General features: G+C 41.9%; 1 long non-coding RNA gene across 1 annotated transcript in view; it reads left to right on the forward strand.

Moving 5' to 3' along the window:
* The window catches only part of LOC148136401 (uncharacterized), a 123,452-nt gene that overhangs the window by 94,048 nt on the left and 14,057 nt on the right, over window positions 1-15,347 (forward strand). The window contains exons 3-4 of the long non-coding RNA XR_015754482.1: window positions 3,301-3,432; window positions 6,524-6,618. This is a non-coding gene — a long non-coding RNA (uncharacterized LOC148136401). The remainder of the gene's footprint in view (window positions 1-3,300; window positions 3,433-6,523; window positions 6,619-15,347) is intronic.

The raw sequence follows: 15,347 nt of genomic DNA on the forward strand, positions 1-15,347 counted from the left end.
TTACTTCTGCCTGACTTTGCTATTCAGCACAGACTCAAAGGAAGTAACCTTGTCATGGTTGTCAGCAGGCCACAGTCAAGTCATCAAAACACAGAGAACAGGACCGGGAAGAGGCCATTCGGCCCTTCAAGCCTGTTTCTATATTTGTTAAGATCATGGCTGACCATCCAACTCAGCAGCATATTCCTGCTTTTCCTCCATATCCTTTGATCCCTTGAGCCACATATACTATATACAGCTCCTTTTTGAAATCCTACAATGTTTTGGCCTTGACTGCTTTCTGTGGCAACAAATTCCACAGACTCACCACTCTCTGGGTGAAGAGAATTCTCCTCATCTCAGTCCTAAATGCTTTATCCCATATCCTTAAATAATGACTTCCGATTCTGGTCTCTCCCGCGATTGGGAACATCCTTCCTGTATCTACCCCGCTTAGTCCTGTTGGAATTTTATAGGTTTCAATGAGGTGCCCTCTTCATTCTTATGAACTCCAGTGAATATAATCCTAACTGATTTAACCTCTCCTCATAGAGCAGTCCCACCATCCCATGAATCAGCTCACTGCATTGCATCCATAGCCACAACATCCCTCATCAGATAAGGAGACCAAAACTGCACAGAAACAATCAAGGGCAAAAGGCTTTGTTCAGAATTTCCTGCACAACATGCCCACTAAGTTTATTAATGTCTCTTGAAGCCTATGCACAGAAGCCAATCAGATGTTCAGCCATTGAATAGCACAACATATGTAAAAGGGCTGAATGGGCTACTCCTGCTCCTATTTGCTATGTTTCCATATCCAAGGCACATGAGATGGAATTTTGATCAACAAAAGAGTTGAGGGTTGTCAGGAACAGACAGGAAAGTGGAGTAAAGGCCACAATCAGGTCAGTTATTGAATGGTGGAGCAGGCTTGAGGGCCCTGCTCCTGCTTCTTTTTCTGAGGTTCTAATTAAAGCAAAATGGTGATCCCGCCATTAACAAACATCACTGTTTAACATAGATTTTGATGAGTGTATACTGTCACCATGTGATCCATCTGCAATATGTCACAACTTAATTGGGAACTATGAGTGTTACTGTGGTAAAGAGTTTACTCCCATTCCTGGAAGCTCCAGCATTGCAACAACTTGTAAAGATAAGGAGGGTAATCTTACAAGCGATTAAATGGGTGTCACTAATCTCCTGTTTGTGATAAGGCTGTCAGTTCACCAGGATGGTCCTGGACTCCAAAGAAATTGGAGACTGATGTCTAAGTCAAATCTGGGAGTAAAATTAAAAGGATAATTAAGAAAACAAAGAATAGTACAGCTCGGGACCAGGCCGTTTGGCTCCCCCAAGACTGCGTCGACACATAGAGTCATAGAGTCATAGAGACATGATGCATTTCTAGACTTAAAACTTTTTCACCTCCATATACTCTATATCTCTCTTTGATATTATGTCAGCCTCCACGACGTACTCAGGCAGCACAGTCCAGGCTGTTACTACCCTCGGTGTAAAAAAAAGCTTAACCTCTAACATCTCCTTTAAAGTTCCCCACTTTTCCCTTAACCCTATGTCCCTTGGTAATTGTACCCTGATTGAAGAACTCTGGCTCTCCATTCTATTTCTGCCTTCCAGTTTTTTTAACATATTCTAAATATGTTAAGAATAGAAGGAGATAATATAATGTTGGACATTTTGAAACAGAAGTTTGGTGTGCTTATTATTGAAGGATTTCCTTGGTTCTGAGGATTCCTCAGAACCTGTGTATGTAGTGCCAGTGAGGGTGTGGAGAAAGACCCAGAATCCAAATATGCCATGTTACCAGTCTGAAGGCTCAGCCACCATTTCTAAACTTGGTGCACTCCTGACCACAGTCAAGCTCTCATTAAAACCATTGTCCATTGGAATACCAAACTGCTGCTGCCTACCTTGAATCTGAGTCTGGACCCATGGCCAAAATGCTGAGCTCTGTGCCTTCTCGAGAGTAGGCTGCCTATAGGCAGAAGAGGAGACTGTTCAGCCCCAGAAACATCACTGTCATTCGGTGAGATCATGATCTGTGTCTGTACTCCAACCATCTGCCTCTGTTGCATCTCCTTTAATAGCCATGACTAATGGTTTTGGAGCCCTTTGTGATGAAGGATGTACTTGCCTTGGTGACTCTACACTGGAATTTCACTGGGTGCTTCCTGAGCGGAGAGGTTAATCTATGATGAGAAGCTCAGGGCCTACACATTGAAGTTGGGAAGCTAATGGAAGCTAATAATCAGTTTGCTGTTCCTTTCAAACCTTCCCAATTATTCCCTAAAGGGAAGGATCTGTGCATGAAAAGAAGTGAAAATAAGTGATCAAGACAGAATGCACTCACTCACAGGAGGTCCAATTAGAACACCATAGCCTAACTGCAGTACCTAAGGCTTTGGTTATCAATGTCACAGATAAAATCTTAAGTACTCATACTTGCACTGTCAACCCACTGTCACTGCCATATGCATTATCTACAAAATGCTTGCAACAGCTTAACAAAACTACTTCAATGCATCTCCAATACCCAGAAGAACAAGAATATCAGACTCTTGAAAATACTACTGCAATTTTCCAGAAAGTTAAGTGATTGAATATAGAACTGAAGCCAATATTTCCACATTTTTACAGGCATTAATTTACAGAGATACACTTTACAAACATGTATCTGTTAACATGATAACCACTTCACTCTTCTACTCTGTTCTTTTATGAAATGGCATGTGTGAATCGCAGATAATGTCCACAACCCACATGCAAGAAAATACAATTAAACTGAATTCTACTGCCTGCAATTTACCCTTCGAGCTGTACACCCTGTGAATATGGAAATATATTGCCATTTCTTCTATGTTGCTGGATCAGAATCCAGCCTAGCTTGGGGGGTCGGTTCAAACCTAAAAGACATACACATTTAATAGTTCCTAATAAACCCAATGAAGAGTTGAGTAGAAACCATGTCAGCCGCAGAATTCTTAAAATGTGGAACTTGCTACAGCATGGAATAATTGAGCATCGATCCATGAGGTAATTGAGTACATGAGGGAGAAAAGAATAGAAAATTATGTTGGTTCAGTAAGACAGTGATGGAGGGGCTCTTAGGTGGAGCATCAATACCACCATTTATCTAATGGACCAAATAGCCTGTTTCTCTGCTGCAAGTTCTATGTAATATAGATTTTTAAAACCAAGTCACCAATTGTTGGCTCAAGTGGGAGTCTGAGTAGTCCAAGTCTGTTCAGTCCAGCTCTGGAGCAGTTGCTATGACCTTTTTTCCTCTTCATGCAGATGTGGACGAGTGTGAGGATGAAGACGTGTGTGACAAGAACGCAATTTGTCATAACTTCTTTGGGAGTTACCGCTGTATCTGTCGGGCAGGATTTCAGCCAGTGCCAGAACAAACACAAGAGACCTGTACAGGTGAAGGCAATGATTAATACAGAGAGCTGCATGGAAATGTTCGTTGGCACTGGGGGTTTGGGTGGGCTTGTTGAGGGTCAGGGTAGAAATGAATTTGGCCCATTGCTGTGCTTAGACCCCAGATGTACAGGTAGCTTCCTGATGCACCAGTAGCTTCCTGATGTACCAAAGGTGCCTAAGGCTGAGGAAATTGGACATGAGACCTCACCTTTGGGGCCTCTGCTGAGGAATTTTGGGCAACTGGCAATGACTGTGAGGTAAGTTCTGGGAAGAAGGGGTTCCGATTGGGCAATGATGGTTGCTTCAGGATATCAGAAAGGTTGTGGAGCTGAAATTAAATTCATCTTCAGTTGTTGGTTGCCAAGAATCACGAGTCTGACCCAGTGGAGGAAATTTTAATTGCAGGGTCTTCCCAAAGATGCTAACGTCCCACTTTGACAAAATGTCAGGAGTTAATGGATGTCGAAAAAAACTATAATTCGGACTAGCCTCTAAGCAGGCTTGTTGATATCGTGAATGTCAGTTTGGCTCGGTTATTAGCATTCTGAGTTAGAAGGGCGCTGGCATGAAATGCCATGCTGGGATTTGAGAGTGTAATCAAAGCAAATGCTCCACCCCTCCCAAACCCCAGTGCTGTGCTGAGGGAGTGCTGCAGTGTTGGAGGAGCATTCTTTAAATGAGATGATAAAACTGGGCTCCATCTGCTCAGTGAGGGAGCATCAGAAATCAGCAGTAGGAAGATGGCAGAGTTTTGAACTGAGCACCAATGTTGAAAGATTTCTTAACTATTCTAATTTTTACAGTGCAACCTCTCAAATGTCCCAAACCAGAAAAGCCAAGCAATTCCACCCTCGTACAGTGTGGTGGGAAGCATTCACAAACCCTTCAACAGGATGTGACCCATATTTTTCCATACCCAAACTGACACATTGGAAAGGTCCTTATTCCTAATGGGATTCACTTTTTTGTAACCACGATTTTTGATTTAACATGTGCGTGGATTTAAAATGATTATAATTGTCACAGGTAATGATCAAAATAAAATAACATTTTAAAAATCAGCAGATACTTGCACAGCAGACTAGCACTTCACTGTTATTTAGCATCAGAATGTTTGAATATGTTACCTTAGACATTGCCAAAAGAGACCCCATTTGGAAGTTTTTTCCTTTGCTCTGATAATTTATCGATCCCACAATCTGATCCCCCACCTCATTCATTGGAAAGAGGCCTGAGAAGCCACTCTGTTCCCAGACAGGTTCAAATTTTCTTGACCATATGCTCGGTTGTCCAATGAGATGTTAGACCCAGATCCCATGTGTGACCTTGGGTAGAACCAAGATTGCATGGTGGCTCAGTGGTTAGCACTGCTGCCTCTCAGCGGCAGGGACCTGGGTTTGATTCCTGCCTCGGGCGACTGTCTGTGTGGAATTTGCGTATTCTCCCCGTGTCTGCGTGGGTTTCGTACCACAATCCAAAGATGTGCGGGTCAGGTGACATGGCCATACTAAATTGTCCATAGTGTTAGGTGTACTAGTCAGGAGTAAATGTAGGGGAATGGGTCGGTGTGGGCTAGTTGGGCCGAATGGCCTGTTTCCTTACCATAGGGAATGTAAACTAATCTACGGTGGAGAAAGCACAGGGAGCTTCCAGTGATGTCTAAGTCAATATTTAGTCCTCAATATGAAATGTTAAGAGTTTATCTAATTACTTGGCATTGCTGTTTATGGGATGTTCCTGTGTGCATATTGGGGTGTCACATTTCCTATGTTCCAACTGTGACAAAATCAATATCATGGACAAAACAGCTACAGAGGTGAGAGACCGCCCTTGGCATAAAGTCAACATATGACCAAATTTGGCATCAAGGAGCTCTAGCAAAATGAATGCCACTTGGAATTTGGGTGAACTCTCCTCTGGTTGGAGTTTAACTTGCACAAAGGAACATGTTTGTGATTGGTGGAGGACAGTCATTCAGCTCAAAGACATCTCTTCAGGGATTCCTCAGGTTTGTCCTAAGCTCAACCCATCTTCAGCTGCTTCATCAGTAAACATCCCTCCATCATAAGCAAAAACATTCACACAATGTTCTGCACCATTCCTGACTCCTCAGATATTGATCCAATCTATTGACCAGAACTTGAATTGGACCAGCTATATAAGTTCAGGGGCTATCAAGCAGGTCAATCCTGCCGTGGGTAGTTCATCGTCTCAGTCTCCCCACACGACCCACAAAACACAAGTCAGGGATGTGGTGGGATACACTTTACCTGCCTGGGTGAATGTTGCAGCAACAACACTCGAGAAACTGTTCAGTCTCCCCAACTAACACCTTCAATATTCTCTCCCTCCACCAATAATGCACAGTGGGAGTACAATGCATTATTAACAAGGTGCAGGGAACCAAATCACCAAGGCTTCAATGGCAGAACCTTGGAAAATAGTCATCACAAGGACAAGGTCAGCTGAAGCCTGGTAATATCACCAACCTCCAGTCACACATTTCCTTGGAATTATATCACAATTCCTTTGCTGTGACTGAGTCCAAATCCTGGAGTTCCCTGCAACACTTCTCCATGAACAGCACTCCAGGTACCGCCTACACAAGGTGGACTGCAAGATTTTAAAAAAAAGTAGTTAACCATTGCCTTCTAGAGGGCAATTAGATATGGGCAACAAATAATAAATACTGGCCTCACCAGTGACACCCATTTCCCATGAACAGATACTTTTTTTCAAAGATTAGATGTAAAGCATCCAAAGGGAATGAAAGAGGCGATATAATTTTCAGTCATTGTTTCATTCTTCAGGGGGTGCTTGCCCATATATCCAGTGTCAAGAAGGTGCCCCAACACTGATGCCATGAACTCCTGTGGGATAGATCCAGACATCACTATCTGGTACAATCCCAGCATCACCACAAGTAACACAAGTATTGTTATGTCGCTTGTTTTAAGACGATGCAAAGTTGATTCTCAAGGCTTTTGCTGTTGGGACTGTTCCTTTGGTGGATTTTCTAGGTTAAATTGTCCAGTGATGGTTATCAATGGAAAAGGGTGCTTTTTAACTATTGTCTCATTCCACTGCCTAGCCAAACTCTGTGGGTAATGTGTCTTGCTTTGTGATGGAATCAGCTCGCCGATTACTTGAAAAAGTCTATCAGAATTTTGGCATCACAGTATCCAGGTAAGGAATCAGTGTTTTTATTTGCTCCAAATGTGACATGGTTCTGGTGCAGTGTTCTACTCTGCAAAGCCAATCTTAACATAGATCAACATCTATTTACAGAGTAAAACTATACAAGCATATGCCTCCAAACTCAACCATCTATAGATTCAGTGAACGTCTCTAACTTTTAAGTTTTTAAGTGTTTTTTTAATTGACCTTTTTCTTAAATCAACCTGTTCGGAATACAATATACCTCTGGAGTAGGTGGGATCTGGAGCTAGTTCTCTCAGTACAAGGGTATGGACACTACCACTGTGCTACAAGACGGCCCCTGAATGGCTCTTTCCATGTACTCAATTGAGACCCCAATTAATGCTTTCCATTAGCACATAATCAAACACAATTGGTAAACAATTAACACAAAGGACTAAATCAGCCTTCCATTGATCAAATCATTTGTAATTCTTGCTGCCTGAAAGCAGCCAACATAATAAAAGCACCCTTGATTTGACCGATCAATTTATTGTTACATGTACTAAAGAAAAGCTTTCTTTACGAGCAGTACAGACAGATCATAGTAAGCAACAACATATAGATCATAGGGTGAAATAAACTTGGTCAGAGACATACGGGTTACATGGCACAGGGCGTGAGCTAGGCAAGATCAACATTAGGCAAAAGTGAGGACTGCAGTTGTTGGAAATCAGAGTCTAGATTAGAGTGGTGCTGGAAAAGCACAGCAGGTCAGGCAGCATATGAGGAACAGGAAAATCAACGTTTCAGACAAAAGCCCTTCATCAGGAATGAAGATCAACATTAGCAAGATCAGCATTATTTGAAGTTCAAGAATCAATTCATCAGTCAAATCACAGCAAGGAAGAAGCTATTATTGAACTTGCTGGTGTGTGTGTGTGTGTGTGTTCAAGCTTCTAAACCTTCAATGCGTCTAAGTCCAAATGTGCCTAACCTTTCCACATTAGGCAACCACTTTCTCCCAAGAATCAGCTGAGCGAACATTCTTTGAATTACTTCTGATGTAAGTGGAACCCTTTCATAATATTGTAATTTAAATAGTGCTCAGATGCAGTCGCACAAATGCCCATCTTACTGTCGCAAAACATTTCCTTTTTTATCCTTCATCCTGTTTGATGTTAAGGCTAACATTCTATTAGCCTTGTTAATTACTTGCTGAACTTTCTTGCTATTGTAATGAGATTTTAACACACAAAGATGATGAAACATTAATGCTTTATTCCACTGGCATTTAGTTATAACATAAGTGAAGGGAAATTAAGATTAAATGAGGATATATTTATATGGACTGTAGTCTGAGTTTACGTTGATCTGAGAGAGGCTGATGTAAGATTCTGTAAGTCCCACTTTAGAAATAGAACCAATCTGACTCAACATTGGGACATAGACAGACTTTAACCTCAAATGTTTAATGCATTGTCTGAGCTGAGGTGGCACCTACTGTTAGAAAAGCTGAAGCTATCTTGAGAATGTAACTCAAAAGGAGTTCTGGGATTTACATACTAAAGAACCAAAACTAGCAAGTCCCATTCTAAAAGATGAAAGACTTAATCTAAATTTGTTTAATATATCCATGACACTGTAACCCTTTTGCTATAAACTCTGTGTCTTATGGTCCTGTTTCTCAACCACCTGTTGAACTGACACGACTGAGTAAGGCAGCACCTCAAAAGCTCATACTTCCAAACAAACCCGTTGGACAATAACCTGGTGTTGTATCCTTTTTAACTGTTTCCACCACAAGGGTATTTATGCCTTACCACAGCTTCTTCCTCTCCCTCTCACTGATGGAGTGGGCTCCATGTTAAAGCAAAATAAACTGTTTGCTCAGGAGTTAGAGAAAAGCACATTTGGTACAGAGGTCTTGAGCCCTTCAACTTCACATCTCAAGTGGGCACAAACATTTCCACAGGCTGGGCAGATGTGCTTTGGTGCTCCTCTGCCAAACATTGGCAGTGTCCAGCTAACCTCTGCTGCTGAGATGCTCTCCTTGATGGGCTGAATGGCTTACTTCTGCTCCTACATCCTATGGTTGCCAATTAGTGTGGGTTTTTCCCACATTGACCCTGCAAACCCTAGCAGGAATCATTGGGCACCATGTGCCCAGGCATGACAATCATCATTGGTACCCGAGGGGTTTCAGGCCAATTTTGTCTCTTAAAGATCAGCCAAATCAAAGAGGACCAAGTAATAAGAGATCCTCATTTATTTTCTCAATTAGACTAACACAAGATAACCCCCCTGAGGACTTGAAAGATGACAGAGACAAGAGCGTTTTTGGTTTGTATTTCTGTGTGTGTCTCTCTCTCTCTGTCTGTCTGTGACTACAACATGTGCAATTAATAAAAAAAAATTGCATTTGTGTTCTGTTGGCTTTTCCAGCTTTGCAAGACAGGTTTTTTATTCATCACAGAATTATTATTTTTATTCTCTTATGAGCTATGGGCTTCACCGGTAAGGTCACACACATGCTCAGTCTCATAGACAAATGTATATATTGATATCGACACATGCACACATTGTCTCATAACAAACCACATACACATCAGAAACATGGGTATAACACATACACACAAGACACTCATATATGTACATATTGAAGGAATTGAGAATAATGTTTGTGTTCCAACTCTACCCTGGGTGATTCGACGCTAGAGCCAACCACATTTGGTCTACTGCGTGTTTGCTTTAACTCCAATGTCTCTTTGCAAGCTGACGATAATATGGTGTATTATAGATATTGGTGCTACACCCTGCTTTTTGGATTTGTTTTATGCCAAACATGTTTTAGAAGATTCATGATTGAAGTGGAAATGTTGATTAACAGGGTTTAAAATTATAGCACGTTTGCAAAAGAGCAGGTTCTTGAAATTTTCTGAACCATTTCATAATTAATTACAATTCTTAACCAATTGTATCTTAATCGAATAAAGTTTTTTTTAACTGTTATTATTGTTTTAGGTGTATTCAGGTGCATTTTAATTTTATGTTACATATAGAGACACCACAAGGCCTGGCTACAATGGAGCTGATAGTTATGTCAGTGTACAATAGATTCTGTTTGCTGTGACACCAAGTGACGTGTTTAAATACACCCTGTTGTTAGACTCAATCTGTATTGAACTCACTGCCTTACTCAGTCGTGTCAGTTCACAGTCTGTCTTATTCTCTGTCTTACACAAATGGACAATGATGGTAAATTAGAGGAACCCGAGTAAGATGCAGCCCGAGTGAGTCTATAGTTCTGGAACTTTGGAGGCAGTGTGAAAATTCATTGCAGAAGGGAAGAGGTGCTTTTTGCTTGTCTTTTCTGGTTCCAGTTTGTAGAGTGTTTTTTAAAACAGGATGAATCGAAGCCCAGGATCAGGGACTTTGCATCTGTTATAAATTACTTTCAGATTGAATGTAAATATTGAATGAGAAACATTTACAGCGTACAACCTAAAAGACCATTACAAAACTTTTAAATATCAAATTAAGATCCAAGTATTATAGACCAGACCAAACCCACCCAAAGTATATTCAGAAGATCATCTACACTCTGATCTTTTTCTTATTTTAAAGGTAGGTGTAAGATGTTGGTTCCAGATGCAAATCAATTGGTCAAACTACTTGATATTAAGCAAAACAGACTTTATTCATAAATTTCTGCCCTGGGGAAAATTTATCTACTCTATCTATGCCAGTCATTACTTTGTACACCTCTATCAAGTCACCTCTCTTCCTTCTTCTCTCCAGTGTGAAAAGCCCAAACTAACTCAACCTATCTTCATAAGACAAGCTCTCCAATTCAGGCAGCATCGTGGTAAGTCTTTGCACCCTCTCTAAAGCACCTACATCCTTCCTAGATTGTGGCGACCAGAACTGGACACAATATTCCAAGTGTGGTCTAACCAGGATTTTTTAGAGCTGCAGCAAAGCCTCATGACTCTTAAACTCAAACCCCCTGTTAATGAATGTCAAAACACCATACGCCTTCTGAACAACCCTATCAACTTGGATGGCAACTTTGAGGGATCCATGTACATGGACATCAAGATCCCGATGTTCCTCCACACTGCCAAGAATCCTGTCTTTAATCCTGTATTCAGCATTCAAATTCAACCTTCCAAAATAAATCACTTCACATTTCTCCAGGTTCAACTCCACAGCTATTCTATTTGTATTCTTAAAATAGAACTCTCAGTTTTTATCTGTAACTGAGAGAGGAAAGATAAAGCTTTCACATCCAGTTTCAAGACCAGCAACTGCTACTACTGAAAACTAACACTAAAAATCTTGGTTGTACGGGAGCTGGCCCCACCCATTCAAGCTACTTCGACTATTCCTACTTTGAAAATAAAACCCAAGGCCTCACAAACTATGGATTTCAGATCGACAGTTTAGCACCTCAGACATAAAATCTCTCTTCATAATAAAATCCAGGACAAAATACATCTCTTAAAGACATAGTATTGTCACACCTGCCCCCTTAAAGAGAAGTGAATCATCAATAAAGAAAAAAATCACACAACACCAGGTTATAGTCCAACAGGTTTAATTGGAAGCACACTAGCTTTCGGAGCGACGCTCCTTCATCATCTCCAAATCATGATCAATAAAGAAAGTTGGCTTCACTTTTAAAAAAGCTTTAGTCCTACACTATTACTACACAATACGTATACATTACATTGACTCTAAGCATACAAATATTCACTGTTATTTTCCAGCTCAGTATGTTTATTCCCGCCACTGAACACCTCCGTTTTCCTTAATCCAGTCATGACAATGCATCAGCAATTACATTTTCTCGTCCTGCCACAAATATAATTTTCAAATTGAATGGCTGCAATAATAAGCTGTATCTAAACAGTCTGCAATTTTTATCCTTAAATATTTCCAAAAGCTTTTAAGGAATCTTCATCAATATATACAATTATCTCAGACACATTACTGCAATATAAATGTTGAAATGCTGCAATGCCAGAACCAAGCTCAAGGTCTTCTGTTCAATCGTGGAATATTTCTGTTGCTGATTATTCAGTTTCCTGGAAAAATACTGAATAGGTCTTTCTATCTTCTTGTCATTTTCTTGCAAGAGTAAAGCCCTGACACCCATATTACTCACATTGGATGGATTTGTGTAATTAAGTGTGGCCTACACTGGGGCAGTGGTTAACACAGCTTTCAGGCTGTCAAATGCCTTCAGGCATTCCTTCATCTACTGAAATTTTCTGCACTTCTTCAACAAGTCAGTGGAGGAGCCACATTGCTAAAATTCAGTATGAACTACTGATAAAAATCACTCTCAATCCCAGGAATCTTTGTAGTGTCATGGGAAACTCCCCAATAATCTTTGTTTTCATATCCTGAAGGGCCATCTTTCCATGTCCAATGACGTGACTCAGAAATGTGACTTGGGCTTTTGCGAACTCACTCTTTATCACCACCTCCTAAAGTCAATCAAACAATTCCAATAGAATATAGAACATAGATCAGTACAGTACAGACCCTTCAGTCCACGATGTTGTGCTGAGCACTTATCTTAATCTAAGATCAACTTAACCTTCACACTCTTCAATTTACTGCCATTTATGCTTGTCCAGCAGTTGCTTAAATGTCCTAATATGTCTGACTCTACTACCACCATTGGCAGTGCATTCCATGCACACACCACTCTCTGCTTAAAGAACCAATCAATTATAAAAGTCTTAAAATCATGACCCCTCATGACAGCCATTTCTGCCCTGGGGAAAATTTATCTACTCTATCTATGCCTGTCATTACTTTGTACACCTCTATCAAGTCACCTCTCTTCCTTCTTCTCTCCAGTGTGAAAAGCCCAAACTAACTCAACCTATCTTCATAAGACAAGCTGTCCAATTCAGGCAGCATCGTGGTAAATCATTGCACCCTCTCTAAAGCACCTACATCCTTCCTAGATTGCAGCGACCAGAACTGGACACAATATTCCAAGTGTGGTCTAACCAGGATTTTTTAGAGCTGCAGCAAAGCCTCATGACTCTTAAACTCAAACCCCCTGTTAATGAAAGTCAAAACACCATACGCCTTCTGAACAACCCTATCAACTTGGATGGCAACTTTGAGGGATCCATGTACATGGACACCAAGATCCCGATGTTCCTCCACACTGCCAAGAATCCTGTCTTTAATCCTGTATTCAGCATTCAAATTCAACCTTCCAAAATAAATCACTTCACATTTCTCCAGGTTCAACTCCACCTGCCACTTCACCGCCCAGCCCTGCATCCTGTCATTGTCATTTTGTAGCCTGCAATAACCCTCGACACTATCTACAGCACCACTGACCTTTGTGTCATCAGCAAATTTACTAGCCCACCCTTCTACTTCTTAATCCAAGTGATTGATAAAAACTACAAAGAGCAGAGGCCCAAGAACAGATCCCTGTAGGACACCATTGGTCAGTGACCTCCAGGCGGAATATTTTCCATCTACTACCACTCGCTGTCTTCTTTTGGCCAGCCAATTCTGTATCCAGACAGCCAAATTTCCCTGTATCCTATACATCCTAACTTTCTGAATAAGCCTCCTACAGGAAACCTTATCAAATGCCTTACTGAAATCCAAATACACCACACCCAGCACTCAACCTTTGTCTTCTTGTCTTGTCACCTCCTCAAAGAACTCAATAAGACTTGTGAGGCATCACCTGCCCCTCACAAAGTCATGCTGACTATCTTTAATCAAACTATGTTTTTCCAAATAGTCATAAATCTTACCTCTCAGAATCCTTTCCAGTACCTTGCTTACCACAGACATAAGACTGACTGGTCTGTAATTCCCAGGGATTTCCTCATTCCCTTTCTTGAACAGAAGAACAACATTCGCCTTCCTCCAATCAGACGGTACTACTCCAGTGGAGAGTGAGGATGCAAAGGCCATTGCCAGAGGTGCAGCAATCTCATTCCTTGCTTCCCGTAGAAACCTTGAATATATCTGCTCTGGCCCTGGGTACTTATCTATCTTAATGCTTCCCAGAATTTCCAGCACATCTACTTCCTTAATATCAATCTGTTCAAGCCTATTAACCTGGTCCACGGTGTTCTCACTATCAACAAGGTTCCTCTCTCTAGTGAATAGTGAAGCAAAAATTCATTTAGGGCCTCCCCCCCCACCTCTTCAGACTCACGGCACAAGTTCCCTCCACTGTCCCTGATCAGCCCTACCCTCTCTGTGATCATTCTCTTATTCCTCACATATGTGTAGAATGCCTTTGGGTTTTCCCTAACCCTTTCTGCCAAAGCTTTTTTGTGTCCACTTTCTTCAATCCATTTTGAGTTCTTTCGTAGCTACCCTGTAATCCTCTAAAGCTGTGCCAGATCCTTGCTTCCTTAATCTTAAGTAAGCTAGCATCTTCGTTTTGACGAGAAGCTCCTCTGCTCCTGTCATCCAAGGCTCCTTCACCTTATCGTTCCTTGCCTGTCTCAGTGGGACAAAGTTATGCAACGGGTGCTTCAAAAGTTCCTACCACGTGTGACTGAAGTCACCAGAATGTCGATGTACATCTCACCGTTAGGTAATCCAAAAATGATTTTATTGGCTAGTGTTTAAAATGTGGCTCGTGAATTTTTCGTACCAAATGGCATGAGTATAAACAGTTAAGAGTGTAGATTAGAGTGGTGCTGGAAAAGCACAGCAGGTCAGGCAGCATCTGAGGAGCAGGAAACTCGATGTTTTGGGCAAAAGCCCTTCATCCGGAATGAAGGCAGCGAGCCTCTGGGGTGGAGAGAAAAATGGGAGGGTGTGGGGCTGGGGAAAAGGTAGCAAAGAGTACAATAGATGGATGGGGGTGAGGATGAAGGTAATAGGTCAGAGTGGAGGGTGGAATGGATAGGTGGGAAGGAAGATTGGCACATAGGACAGATCATGGGGACAGTGCTGAACTGGAAGGTTGGAACTGGGGTAAGGTGGGGGAAGGGGAAATGAGGAAACTGGTGAAGTCCACATTGATGCCCTGGGGTTGAAGTGTTCCGAGGCGGAAGATGAGTCGTTCTTCCTCCAGGCGTCGGGTGGTGAGGGAGTGGCCGTGGAGGAGGTCCAGGACCTGCATCTCCTTGGCAGAGTGGGAGGGGGAGTTGAAATATTGGGCCACGGGGCAGTGGGGTTGATTGGTTCAGGTGTCCCAGAGACGTTCCCTAAAGTGCTCTGTGAGAAGGCGTCCAGTCTCCCCAATGTAGGGGAGACCGCATCGGGAGAAACAGATACAATAAATGATATTGATGAATGTGCAGGTGCAGTATGAGTAGGGAGCTGGGTTCCCTTGTAGCAAGAAGCTGTTATGAGACGCTGAGGCAAGATTGGTTGAAGGAGACTGTACCGGACTTGGTAACTAATTTGGCAGCTTTCACCTTGAGTTGTTGACCTGGATCCCGATATTTGTTGTCTGTCTCAGTTTGTGTATTGTCTTTGTTTGTTTGTCCTGGTTTGTCTATGGTTTTGTTCTGTTTGTTTTGGTGTTTGTTCTTTGCTTCTTGTTGTTTGCTTCCAGGATAATGGGATTGCTAAACTCTAAATGCAAGAGAAGGGCTCCCCCCCCCCCCCCCCCCCCCCCGGGGACAAGTAAATCTTGTCTCGCCCATGTCTGGTTGCTCTCTCAAGGAAAACACAGAAGTACCGTGGTAAATGGGCTCGAATCAAGAGTAAGGGAGGAGATATCCTGGTCCTGCCAGACCACCGGCCGATATTGTTTGAGT

This window comes from Chiloscyllium plagiosum, unplaced genomic scaffold, assembly GCF_037043375.1.
Source record: "Chiloscyllium plagiosum isolate Xiang-an unplaced genomic scaffold, Cpla_swu_hap1 HiC_scaffold_45, whole genome shotgun sequence".
NCBI classification, from domain to species: domain Eukaryota; kingdom Metazoa; phylum Chordata; class Chondrichthyes; order Orectolobiformes; family Hemiscylliidae; genus Chiloscyllium; species Chiloscyllium plagiosum.